The following is a 13185-nucleotide window of genomic DNA, read 5'->3' as shown; positions in this document are numbered from 1 at the left end:
TTTTCTTCCCGGCTACTGGTGGGGCTGGGCTGGCATCCATTATAATAGTTGCAAAATTTAATTATTTTATTATAATAGTTTAATAGCTTGTAAAGAAAAAAAAAGTTTCTTCTACGAGAGAAATAGGGGAGTATCTGGGACGTCCACTATTGAAATTCAAAATTGACCTTTCACAGTTTCACCCTAAAAAAAAAAAGAAAAAAAAAAAGACCTCTAATTCTCCGTTGTTAAGTTATAGTGGGATTTGGTTTTTCATTTGATGAAAGGAGAGGAAAATCTGCGAAGCTAACATCATATATAGGTAAATGTATCCTCAATTTCATCATATTTTAATATTTTTAAGTTTAAAAAAATTGAAAGATTTATAAATTCAAAAAATTCATGTTATTTATATTACGATTCCTAATTGATATAATAATATGCATAGGTACTTGGTATTTGAGATCGTAACGCACCCACACTAATATTTGAGCATATGAACTTTTTGGATGATGAAAAACAATATGAAGAACATACAACAACGATTTTTTTTTTTTATTTATAATTGCTATTTTTTTTACATAACAAATTTTTGAATAATTTGTTGTACAAATATGTTGATACATTAAATGCAAATCCGTAAGCTTTTTCTTATTTAGTTTTTCAGCACTTTTTTCATGTAATTATAAGCAATTTTATGGAAGTCCCTAAACTATTGATGACTAAGCAGACAAAGTCCCTAAACTATTGTTAAATACGAATTACAAGTCCCTAAACTATTGATGACTAGGCAAGGTCTCTAAAATATTTGGCTATAAATAGTACTCCTTGGTGGTTAAGGGAATAATTTGCCTCACTCAATAGTTGAGGAATTATAATGCTACAAAAACGTTAGTTTAGGGACCGTATTTAACCTTAACTTTGATGTTTTATTAATTTAAAGAGTTTTGTTTTTTATTAAAGATCTAATTTTTTTATTGAATAATTTTGGAAACTCTTTATTTTAAAAGCATTGGGGCATATTATTTTATAAAAGGAAATTTAAAGTCAATAATATTTAAGGAAAGTCAAAATATTAGTTTCGATAGGAAATGGATCATTTAGGGTAGGAAGAGAATTTAAGCTTAGGAGGGCTTATAGAGAGAGGGTATAGATACCCATCACATGGGCAAATTGAACTTTGCCCAAGGTGGAGAATACCCACAGGTAACTCTCTCTCTCTCTCTCCTCTTATTTTATCTCTCTCTCTTTTTTCCCCTTCCCCCTATTTTACACAACCACACACGCACACCACCACCGATGGCCGGCTGCCACCACCACTGCAATAGACCGCCGCCAGCATAGAGTAGCCGTAGGGGGGTAGCGCCGACCAGTTTGCCCTCTTCTTTCCTCTTTTTCGTGTGTGTGTGTGTGTGTGTATATATATATATATATATATATATATATATATAATTATTCTTTTGTTTTAATCCTAATCTATCTTTGATTTAATTACAGATTTTGGGTTGTGTGATGATTTTAATGTTGTTTGATCATAAGTATCATGTATGTAATTTTCAGATTAAGTTTTTTATTTAAAAAGCCCTAAATTGAAAACCCTAGGTTTCGGTATTGATGTATATTGATGGAATTTGATTATAGGTGATTGAAACTATTAAATTTGATGTTTTATAACACAATTACAACAATTTTGAATGTTTTAATAAAGCTGTAAATTGTTTATATAAGTTATAATTAAGTTTCTTGAATGGATTTTTAATTACCCATTAATTGGGAATAAAAGTAAGGGTTTTCAATTAAATTTTAGCTTATTTTTGAAGGATTTATGAGTTATTTAAGGAGTGTATATATTGCTAAAAATTCATGTGGAATAGGTATGAATGCCTCATTTAAATTTTGGGTTGTATGTAGGGGATTTCAAAGTGAGTGACTTTATTTAGTCCTGGCGATTTTGAGATCATATTTAAGATACGTTCGCGTAATTGGTAATTATTTGAGTATGTTGAAGCATGCTAGGCTTTGATTAATAATTACAATGTAGTATCATGATAAGTATTGATTGGAATTGTTGATTTGATTGATGTTGGCGATTAAATGGTGAGCTATGGATTATTTTTGATGAATTGATGATGGAAATTTATTATATTGGCATGTTGAGTATGAACCTTACTTTTGTTATTGGCATGAGAGCATGTTTAATTAAACTAAGCGTTTAATTTGGTTTGGAATATTGAAATTATGGTTCACATAATTTTTATTGATACTATATGCATGAGAAATGAGCTATTTAAGTGTCTATGTACACACGGATTAAATTGTATTTTTATGCCTAAGTGCACTTAAGGTGTTTCTAACACCGAGGGATAAAATTTGTGGCGCATTATGATTTTAAGGTGTATTTGACACTGAGGTAGATTAAAAATGGTTCAATATTTAAGATTTATGTGGTTAATAATTATTTATGAATTAAATTGGTACGTTTGAATGCTTAAATGATATTAATGATTGATTTTATTATGGTTGTGAGTCATCACAAAGTCTAATAATATGTAAACAACGTAAAGTGAAATGGATTACGCACCAAAACTCTTGTAACATATATATACCTTGAGTATGAACATATGGAGGTAGTTATCCGCCTTTATGTTTGACTATGACTTTTAATGGGAGTATAGTTTGTAGTATATTCTTTTTTATTATGCGCTGGAATTCCTCCACTTACGAGTGGTTCTTTTATATTGACATGATTAGCTCCCGTGCTAGTACCCCTTTATTGGGGCAGGTTAGGGGGAAACCCGTTTCATGCGTAATCAAGCTAAATTATTAAATTAGTTATTTATTGAATAGTTTTGTTGTATGTTGTATGCTTGTAAACAAGTGCAACTATTTAAGTTGTGTGATGATAGGATGAAAGCATGTTAGTGTGTTTAGTTAGGCTTATGTACCCAGCTTTGATGATTGTGTGTTTGTATGTTTGTTTAGCCTTGTCTTTATCTTGGCCCTACGACAAACCATTTCTAATGGCGAGTAGTGGGACTAGTAAAGAGGAGCTTTTAAGGTGATGAATCATATTCATGATGGGCATGAGTGGATAGCGAATCATGCTTAGTTTCAATAGGAATATAATGTGCTTTAAATACTTTGAATATTATTTATTTTTTTATGCTTGTGAGACTAATGCAAAGGTTTTTTAAGAGTTTGTTCAGTTTTAATAAGGTCATATAATGGTTCCAAGTTGTAGGTTAAACTTCATTTAACTTTGATTTGACTTTACTTTCGCTTAGTTTGACTTTGAATTTGTTTTGTTTTGAATGGTTTAAAAGATAGTCTTTCCGCTGTGTGTCTTTGGTATTTGCCTTAGCCTTTTTCACGATGGCAGTAATGTCTTAGATTTTCCTATTTTGTATTTTAAAAAGAACAAAACAGATTTAAAGAAAAGGAATTTCTAGGATGTTACAAAGTAATTGTAATAATATTTGTAATTTATTTGAGCTTGTGTCATATTTGTAATTTATGATAGTTGTTTCACCTATAATAAATTTCAAACGTCGCAAGCTCAATAATAGCACTAGTCATTGACAACCGTAAATTTTTTCAAGAATTCTTAGGTGTCGTGTTTGTAACTATCCTCCTTTGGCAAGTCGACACAAGTTCGATTACAAGTGTTGCTCATCGATAATAGTGAAGGGTTTCAAGAATTCCTAGTTTTTGTGTTTGTAATTTTTTGAAATTGTGTTCTTTTGTGATTTATTATAGTTTTTTTTTATAATTCGTAGCTCCTATTATTTTTTCAGACAAGGGTGAATTTGTAAAAAAAAGGATATTTCTATGGACGAGCTTCGACACCCAGATAGGAAAATATTTGCACAACAAAAGAAAATCAAGCTATGTCATTGGCTTGAGAGAGATGCATATTGTAGTTTAATGTGATATAGGCTAATGTTTTGACTAACTTTAACATTTAATTTTATTTTTGCTGATAAAAATATTTTGTTGGGTTAGAAGGAAAATATTTCGGCAATATTATTGGAACTTGGCTGCATCTGGAGTTTAATAATCTTGTTTTCACTAGCAGATTGTCCAAGGCAAAGGTGTCAAACGCAATGAAGAAGTGAAATTGGGTTAGAATGATCAAGTTTTTTTTTTTAATTGTGATCATAGATCATAGTTTTATTAACTGCTTTCTGAATTGTTAAATAAATGGAGTACCACGAAGAAACAAGAGTTACAAAGCTAAAAGATCATCTCCAAAAATCTAATGCACAAATCAAAAAAATTAGTGCATAGCACCAAGAAACTCTTCAGCGGCTTAAGATAGAACAAGAGAAGAATGATGTACAATTTGGGATGGTAACGCTTAAACTTGTTTCTTGGTCTTAGACATTTAGTGAAGCTGGTTGTGGTGACCTTCCCTCTGAGGTGTAGTTAGGGACTGTTTATGTTTTCTCTTGTAAAAAATTTCTAGCTTGCTTCATCATATATTCGCAATTTTCCCCTTCTCCCACTTACGGTCGGGTTCATGACATATGAATCTGTTATCTAACTTTGTATTTTCATTTCAGTGAGTCTGAGATTGATGTTTTTGAAGTAGTTAACCAGAAATGTCGGGAGAAAGAGATGGTATTCAAACTCAAATTTCTAATCTCTCTGTGTTTTAATAAGTGTTACAAATTTACCGACACATATTTTTAGACAATTTAACTGAATTAAATAAAATAAGATGTTAGTGGGGTATGCAGAGTATTAAAAAGTTGTAAAAAAAAAGATAATTGGGTTAAAAATTTACTCCGTACTAAAAAGTAATGAATGTGAGAAGGAAAAAATAATTTCAGTATACTATTTTCAATATGTGCATTGTGATATGTGCGCTACTTTCAAGGTTATTGTAATACCCTATATTTTTATGTATTTTACAAAAAAAAAAAAAAAAAAAAAAAAAAAAAAAAAAAAACAAACCGATGAAGGAAACTTGGAGGATGAAGAAACTTGCAAAGGCTTACATTAATTTGTTGTGAGACTACATGGAGTTCCGAAGGAATCATGTTAGATAGAGATTTTTAGTTTCTTTCAAGATCCTAGGAGGTATACAGGAGAGCTTTGGTGATACACTGAGGACGATTACTACAAACACCAAATAATAATGGACAAACAAAAGGAATATTTGACGTTGGAGGTCATTAGAGAGCATGTGTATTCAATTTCAAAAAAAAAAAGAAAAAAAAAAAGAAAAAAAAAAAGAAAAAGATGATGTAAAAAACGTTGGAGTGAAAACAAACGGAAGGTAACCATGCAAGCCAGCATTGGCATGGCAACATTTCGAGGTTGGTATAGAAAGAACCATGAAATTTCACTATGTCGGGGAACATTAGTGAGAAGATCGTCTTAGGACTCCAAACGAGTAAAGTTATGGAGAAGCAAGAAAAGTATCCATGAACGGATTTAAGTGGTGCAAGTTAAACAGGGAACAAGAGACAAGTGTTATTGAAAGTGTAACCCATAAAACAAAGGATCAAGTTTTGAAAGAATAAAGAGAATGAGCCAAGGAATATAGAAATATATGAATTTGCATAGAAAATTGGTAAAGTGGCGAATAACTTGGCATATTATTGGACCTTAGTAAGGTATAAGACATTTTTCATGAGTCATTGTGAAAGAACATTGACTAAAGGTATGAATTGCAAAGGAAACTATTGAGTGTAACCAATTTAATCAAGGTTTTAAATAGCAAAGTGCTTCATACTTTTACTAGAGGATTGGTAAAAGATGGTATAGATGGTATTGATTATTTTCTGTATAATGAGTAAGAAATTCATGAGACTTTTGGTACTTTCAACATGGAATGAATATAGAGAAGTATTATGATTTTACCAAGGATGGAACGAGAAAGAGAACAACATAACTCTAAAGTTAAATTAAGTAGTGGAGTTACGGGGGCATAACTCGTTTTCTTAAGGGGGGATAGAGTGCGATAGAATTGCGCGCTTTTTCCTTAATTTTGGCATTTTAAGTGCTTTTTGTCGATCAGTTTTACACTGATTTTGTTATTTAGTTGTTTGTCTTACACACAAGGATGTGTAAGTTTATTACCAAAGTTGAATCTTACACGAATAGTAGTGTGAGTTTGTTAGATAGTCTAATAGTTTACACATTATTTTGTATAAGTTTGTTAGTAGAGTTGTTATCTTATACACTAGTTTGTGTAAGTTGGTTAGTAAGTTAGTTACTTTTTACACTAGTTTGTGTGTGAATGAATAGATGAGGTAGAAAGTAAGTATCACAAAAGTACAGCAACTAAAAATATTAAGGAAATTTTCAGAATTTACAAGCACTTATTCGTTTTTAAGCGATCTTTTTCTTGTTTTTGTACTTAAGTTTCGAGGACGAAACTTCTTTTAAGGGGGGTAGACTGTAATACCCCATATTTTTATGTATTTTTATAAAGTATTCTAGTATTAATAAAATATTGTTAAGGGCTCAAGTATTTTAAAGGATTAAAATATTTTAAATATAAGGTTTTATAAAAGTAAAATATATTTTGGGCCAAACGTTTATTAATTATTGAGCAATGTAAATTATTCCAACATACTCTTATTGGAATAACTCATTCCAAAACACATAACTTAAGCCCACATTTTTATAAGCCCAAATTTAACCCTACACTCTCTACTCTATAAATAACCCATGAATCCCCAAAATTTCCTACACCAAAAGGTTAGTCTTATTGTCTTTCTCTTTTGTTTTATTAATTTGTGTAATTATATTATTGATTTATGGGTTTTGTTTTTATTGTTTGAAATTAATTTAATTAGTATCAAATTGTATTTTTGATGATTAAACTTTATAATTTTCAGATTTTGTAAATTTAATAACCTAGGGTTTTTAATTATTGAAAATCATGATGTTAGGGTTTTTATGAACAATTGATTTAGGGCTTTTATAGTAATAATGTTTTGAAATTTTGGTGATATAACTACTGATTAGTTTAACTTAATTCCATATTATTTTGAACACGTAAATTCGTGTTTTAATTATTAGATTTATGTTCATTAATATTAATCCTATTTTAATCTCGATCAGGTTCTGAACTCATCCGATTTTGATAAAAAAAAAAAAAAAAAGGTAGTGTTTTTCGTGAGGAAACAACGTTCTAAGAAAGACTCACTACCTTTGGTAGTGAACACCACCCTCTCGTGGCCAAATTCAGCCTCTAAATATGATTTTCGGACAGTTTTTTATTTTTAACGATGTTTTTTTTTATGCTTTGAATTTTATCCTTGAATTTAAAGGGTAAGAGATAATTTAATGTTTCTATGGATAACTTAATTATAAAGATGTATTTTGATGAAGTTTTAAAGGGTTTATTATTAGTTAAAAATGCTGGAATTTTATTTAAAGTGGTATAATTGTGATTTTAATAAAAGGGTGTGATTACCCATTAAAAAGGAGTTTAATTAGGGGTTTTTAAATAATTTTCAGATTATTATAAGTTATTTAAAGTGAGTTTAAGTTGCTGAAAATTGTGTATACAAGGGTAATTAATATAGTATTATAGTCCCTTTATGTAGGAGACTTGGTTCGAGAATTGTTGTAGAGTACTCGGTTATTTTAAGAGCTTATTTGAGGTATGTTAGCGTACTTAGTATATTTTGGTGATGTAGTATTATGCTAGGCTTGATTTAAAATTATTGGTGTTGGTGATTGAATTGCGAAGCATGAATTATTTGTGATCGTTTATGGATTGGAAAATTATATTTTGGCATGATTATATGGACTATACTTTTATTTATGACATGTTAGAATGCATGTTTAATTAAACTACATGTTTAATTTGGCTTGGAATATTGAAAAGGAATTTTATTATGGTTCATATAATTTTTATTGATGCTTTAAGCATAGGAAAGGAGCTATATAAGTGTCTATGTACACGAGGAATAAATTATATTTTGGTGCCTTAGTGCACTTAAGGTGTTTCTAACACCAAGGGATAGAATTTGTGGCGCTTTATGCGTTTAAGGTGTTTTTGACACTGAGGTAGAATTAAAAGGGGTTCAACATTAAATATTATGTGGTCACTAAATATTCAAGAATTAAATTGGTATGTTTGTTTGATTGAATAATTATTGTTGGTTGAATTATTATGCTTTGAGAGTCATCACCAAGTCTAATAATATGTAAATAACGTAAAGTGAAAGAGATTACGCACCAAAACTCTTGGAACGTATATACCTTCAGTATGAACATATGGGGGGAGTTATGGGGTTTTATATTTAACCATAACTTCTAATGGAGTACAGGACGTTGTACATTCCTTTTTATTTATTATTATGCGCAGGAATTCCGCCACCTATGTGTGGTTTTGTGCTGGTACGGTTAGCTCCCGTGTCAGTTAACCTCAATTTATTTAGGGGAGGTAGAGTTGGAAACCCGTTCGATGCGTAATCAACGCTAAATAAATTATTTAGTGTCTAGTTAAAGAATCTTGTTGAATGTTGTGTGTGCTTGTAAACAGGTGCATTGAGGTAAGTGTGTGTTGATAGGTGAAAGCATGTTAGTGTGTTTATTTACGCTTATGTACTCAGCTTTGCTGATTGTGTGTATTTGTGTGTTTTGGCCATGTCTTTATCTTGGCCCTATGATTACCCATTTTTAATGGAGAGTAGTAAAGAAAAGTAGAGATAAGTTTTTCAAGTATTGAAGCATATTCATGACGGGGCATGAGTGAAGAGCGAATCATGCTAGTTTCTATTAGTTTACAATGTGTTTCTGTTTTAATTATTTATGCTATTATTTATATGTGGAGCTAACATCAAGTTTTGGTTTGGTTTGGTTTTTAATAAGGGCCTTTAATGGTTCTAAGTTGTAGGTTGATTTTCATTTTACTTCGTTTATTATGGTTTTAACTTCACTTTCGTTTGGTTAACTTTTCAAGTTGGTTTGTTTTGGAAAGGTTTTAAAAATTAGTCTTCCGCTGTGTATCTTTGATGTTTGCCTTAACCGTTTCCACGGTGGCGGTAATGTCTTAGATATTTCTATTTAAAGTTTTATACAGGGCAAAAAAGATATTTTAAAAATTAAGGAATTTTTAGGGTGTTACAGTTATATACTTAAATATTTTTTTTTCTTTAAATATTTTTACCTCCAAATACTAGTTATTCAAGTGTTTTTTTTCCTTTAAATATTTTTACCTCCAAATTCTTACTCTTTTATTTTATAATATTTTTATTTTCCTTATTGTTTTTTAGGAATATTTTTAATTAATTTGTTTTGCATTCTTTGTAGAATAAAAGATAATCATGCCCTTTCCTATTAAGATAATATAGATTATCTTATACATTTGAAACACAAAATACTATGACCCAAGCTACTCTTGGAGGAGCTTATGGGGTGCTAAATCTTTACTTCTAGATGGGGTCAAATGGTGAATTGGGAATAGTTTAAATGCTCGTGTATGGCTTGATTCCTGGATTTCTGGTAACATAATCTCCTCCCATGATACGAATTATGATCTTGAATTTTGTGTTACAGAGCTAATTGACCAGCAATGTGGTGAATGGAAGGTGGATGTATTACAATTAATATATTAACCCTAAACCTGATTAATCTATGTTGGTTGAATATTAATGCACAAACAAATCTATTATTGGCGATCACTTGAATTATAATCATATTAGCCTAAACAAGATTCCCTTTAATTCCCTTATTAAGCGTGATTACAAATACAAATTCCCTTTAATTATGCAAGAGCGGGCGTCATCAAGCAATAATAACAATATCAAGCAACAATAACAATGAACATCATCATAACAATCTCAATCTCAATAAAGCGTAATAATATTAGCAAGATCCTAGGCATGATACTAACAAGATTAATAGTGAATTCTAGCATGTCAATAAACAATAAATATCAAAGCTTTTACCCTACCTGTAGACACCTAAAAATGTCTCCCCAAAACCAAACCCGATGATGAACAACCTTTCACCGCTACTATTGGTCGGGTTCAATATTTAATCCCGAGAGTGCTTAAAAAATCGTATTTAATTAAATTCATATTTTTGAACAGTCCATGGATTGGTCTTGATGTTTGGTAAAAGCATACTTTTTATTTCAGCCCAAACTTATTATTTAATTTTAGCCCAAACCCATTTTTATTTTTCGCCCAAACCTTTTGTTTATTTTTATTTAGTTATTTTCTTATTTTAACCCAAATAATAATAAGTCAGAAAAGGCCCGAAATTATCAATCGTCACTTAAAATGCCGAGTGAAATTAGGGTTAAAAATGTATTTAGACGGAAAAGTGGGCTGAAAATTCCCGCGCCACGGTAGACAGCCACCGTGTCACGGGAATCCTTCCCGTCTGACGGTGAGATTTCCCGTGACATGAAAAGTCTGCCGTGACACGGGACGTTCCGTGTCTTTTCCGCGTAAACCCTTAACGCATTTTCTTTCCCGTTTTCTGAAAATTTCCCGCAACACATTAAAAATGTACCGTGTCACGGGAAAGTTTGTCGTCTGACGGTGGGACTTCCCGTGTCACAATACAGTTTGTTGTGTCTCGGGATGCTTTTTAGGGTTTTTATCATTTTTAGGGTTCCGTGTGCTCCCTCAGCACATTTTCCCTATAAATACCCCCTCATTTCTGATGTACGGGGCACCAATTAATTCTCTCGAATTTATTTTTCTCTCTTCTATGCTTTAGCCTAAACACTAGCCTCCCCTTTTCACTTCAAAATTCCTTCTTCAAGTGCTCAAAGGAGTCCATACTTTACTCGTGGTTCTGTCCTTAAGCCAAGGCGTGAAAGGTAGAACTGTTTGAGGGTTTGGCCCCAAATTAACTCTACTTTATTTAATTTAATTTAATCATTGTTTTGTTATTTCCTTGAATTTACTAACTCGTTTATTATTTTGTAGTTGCAAACAAACAGAATCAAAGTAAGAATCATGTTCCTTTTATTTCTATTATTTTTCTAACGATTTTATGTTGTTGGAATTGTGATTAAATTGCTTCCAATATTAATGTTTATTCTATTATATTTATTGATCACAATATTGCATGTTTAAAGGGAATATGTAATTGAAAATCACGCCTAATAAGATAATTTGGACAACCGGTTTAGGATCCTTTTTAATCTTGTTAATTAATTCAAGTGATCACCAATATTTTAGAATTATGTGTGCATTAATATTCAACCAAATTAGTTAAATAATAGTTTTGAGCGAATTGAATATTTTGTTTGTATGCCTTTGAGATCACAGGAATGCTTTTCAATATAAGAATCAAGTAGAGGCCAATACGGGCGAATGTGACTCCATGACTCACTTCGTACCATCATCCCCAATCCTCCTTTCGTGGTTCCGAACCATATGGAGTTAGTAATCTCATGGATTATGAATGGGGTGTAACCTTCACGGGTCAATCGTTGTTGCCTATCGTTGTCCCTTTTCGTGGTTGCCTTATAATGATCCGTGAACGGTTTACAAGTTCCTTAAAAACTTGTTGGCGGCTCCCTACTTTCCTTGTCCCTAATCGTATACGTCAATTCCCACTTCCTAAGAGTGCCAAGCATATTCACCACATCCTTTAACGTAGGCGCACTTCGAGCGACGCCTACAATTTGGCGATTCCACTAGGGAGGATTCTTGATTATTTATCGATTTGAGTGATCGGTATTTAATTAAGATGAGTGGATGAGACTTTTGAAAGATTCTTGAAAAAAATATTCCTGTGATTAAATTGGCATTTTTGCATCTGCATAGACGTTTTAACGTCGCATTCAGGTCTGTCACGTAGGAAAAATTGGATAACTTGGTTCCGCGTGAAGGAAAACAGGGCACCAGTCAGATCTTCTGACTGCCGTGCCACGGTAAAATGCACCGTCTGACGGTGCACAGTACTGTGACACGGGAATTTTTGCCATGTCACGGCAGTCCTAAAATCAGTCCGGTGGCTTATTTTCTTTCCTCACAGTCAACTTCCTTCGATTTTTCTGAAAAAATGTATGTGTTCTACATGCGTCTTAGCCCCGGGATATTTAAGCTCTATCAACCCAAAAACGCTCATGGAAATAAGGGTTCATACGAGTTATTAAATCCACCCAAACCATGGAGTCGAGTTCGATTTCATCACGAACTTGCGGAGCCGCCCGTTGGCATACACCCTCAAGGGAGGCTGCCTTGCTAACGCCTCCAAACTCTTAACCATGGTACTCTTTTGACACCCAAAGCTTGACCAATAGTTGAACATAGATCTTGACTCTAGGTTGGGAACTGTTTTTACATCATCGTGCCTAGATGCTATGTGTTTGTTTGGTGCTAACCCTCATGTGTTTGCTCTTTAGTACGGACTTAAAATCGGTTAAAATCTAGAAAAATCACAAAACTGACCTGGAACTGCGCACCGTGTCACGGCATGTTCTGCCGCGCCACGGTGAATTGTGCCGTGACACGGGGCTCTCTACCGTCTGACGGTGAATTGTGCCGTGACACGGTGCCCAGGAAAGATGTCCTGTCAGTCTTTTTTCAATTTTTGTGCGTACGTATATGGTTGTTGTGTCCAGTTTGGTGTCATGTCTAGCTGTACGCTCAAAACACGCGTCCATAACTTCACATAATCACTCACATATCGTGTTCACACACTTTTTTCTTTAAGTCGTGCACTACTTTTTGACCGTATTTTAGGGAGGTCTTGTTTTTGTGTCGTTTTTTTTTTCGGAGTAAGTCGGATGGTATTCTCCCATATTTTTTTTTGAAAAAAAAACAAGTAGAATTTCAAAATTATAGATTTTTAATAATAAAAAAATTTTCTTTTTATTCTTTTTTTTAATCCGGATGAGTTAAGGTTAAGTTTGGTCATTAAACGTGTGTTTGTTTCGGTGTCACAGCACTTGGTCAAGAAGCAGGGGTAGATTTTTACGGTTCGAGTCCATACCTCAACAACCTCTTATACCAAAGAGGCATACAAGGAAACCACCTCAATCATCTCCATAAGATCCATCTCCCATCTACTTTCAACCAATGGCCACCAAGGAAGACATCGAGAACCTCAACAAGACAATTAAAATTGTCTGACATGATGCAGACACTCACCACTAGAGTCAGCACGGTAGAACAAGACAATCAAAACAATGTCACTACCGCTGCAATGGACAAGATCAAGGAACAGATGAGCAAGATTTCTGAAGAATTCACTTATGTGGAACAGCCTGGA

This window comes from Chenopodium quinoa, unplaced genomic scaffold (assembly GCF_001683475.1).
Source record: "Chenopodium quinoa cultivar QQ74 unplaced genomic scaffold, ASM168347v1, whole genome shotgun sequence".
Lineage (NCBI taxonomy): Eukaryota > Viridiplantae > Streptophyta > Magnoliopsida > Caryophyllales > Amaranthaceae > Chenopodium > Chenopodium quinoa.
The sequence above is the reverse complement of the archived record's forward strand: the minus strand, read 5'-3'. Positions refer to the sequence as shown.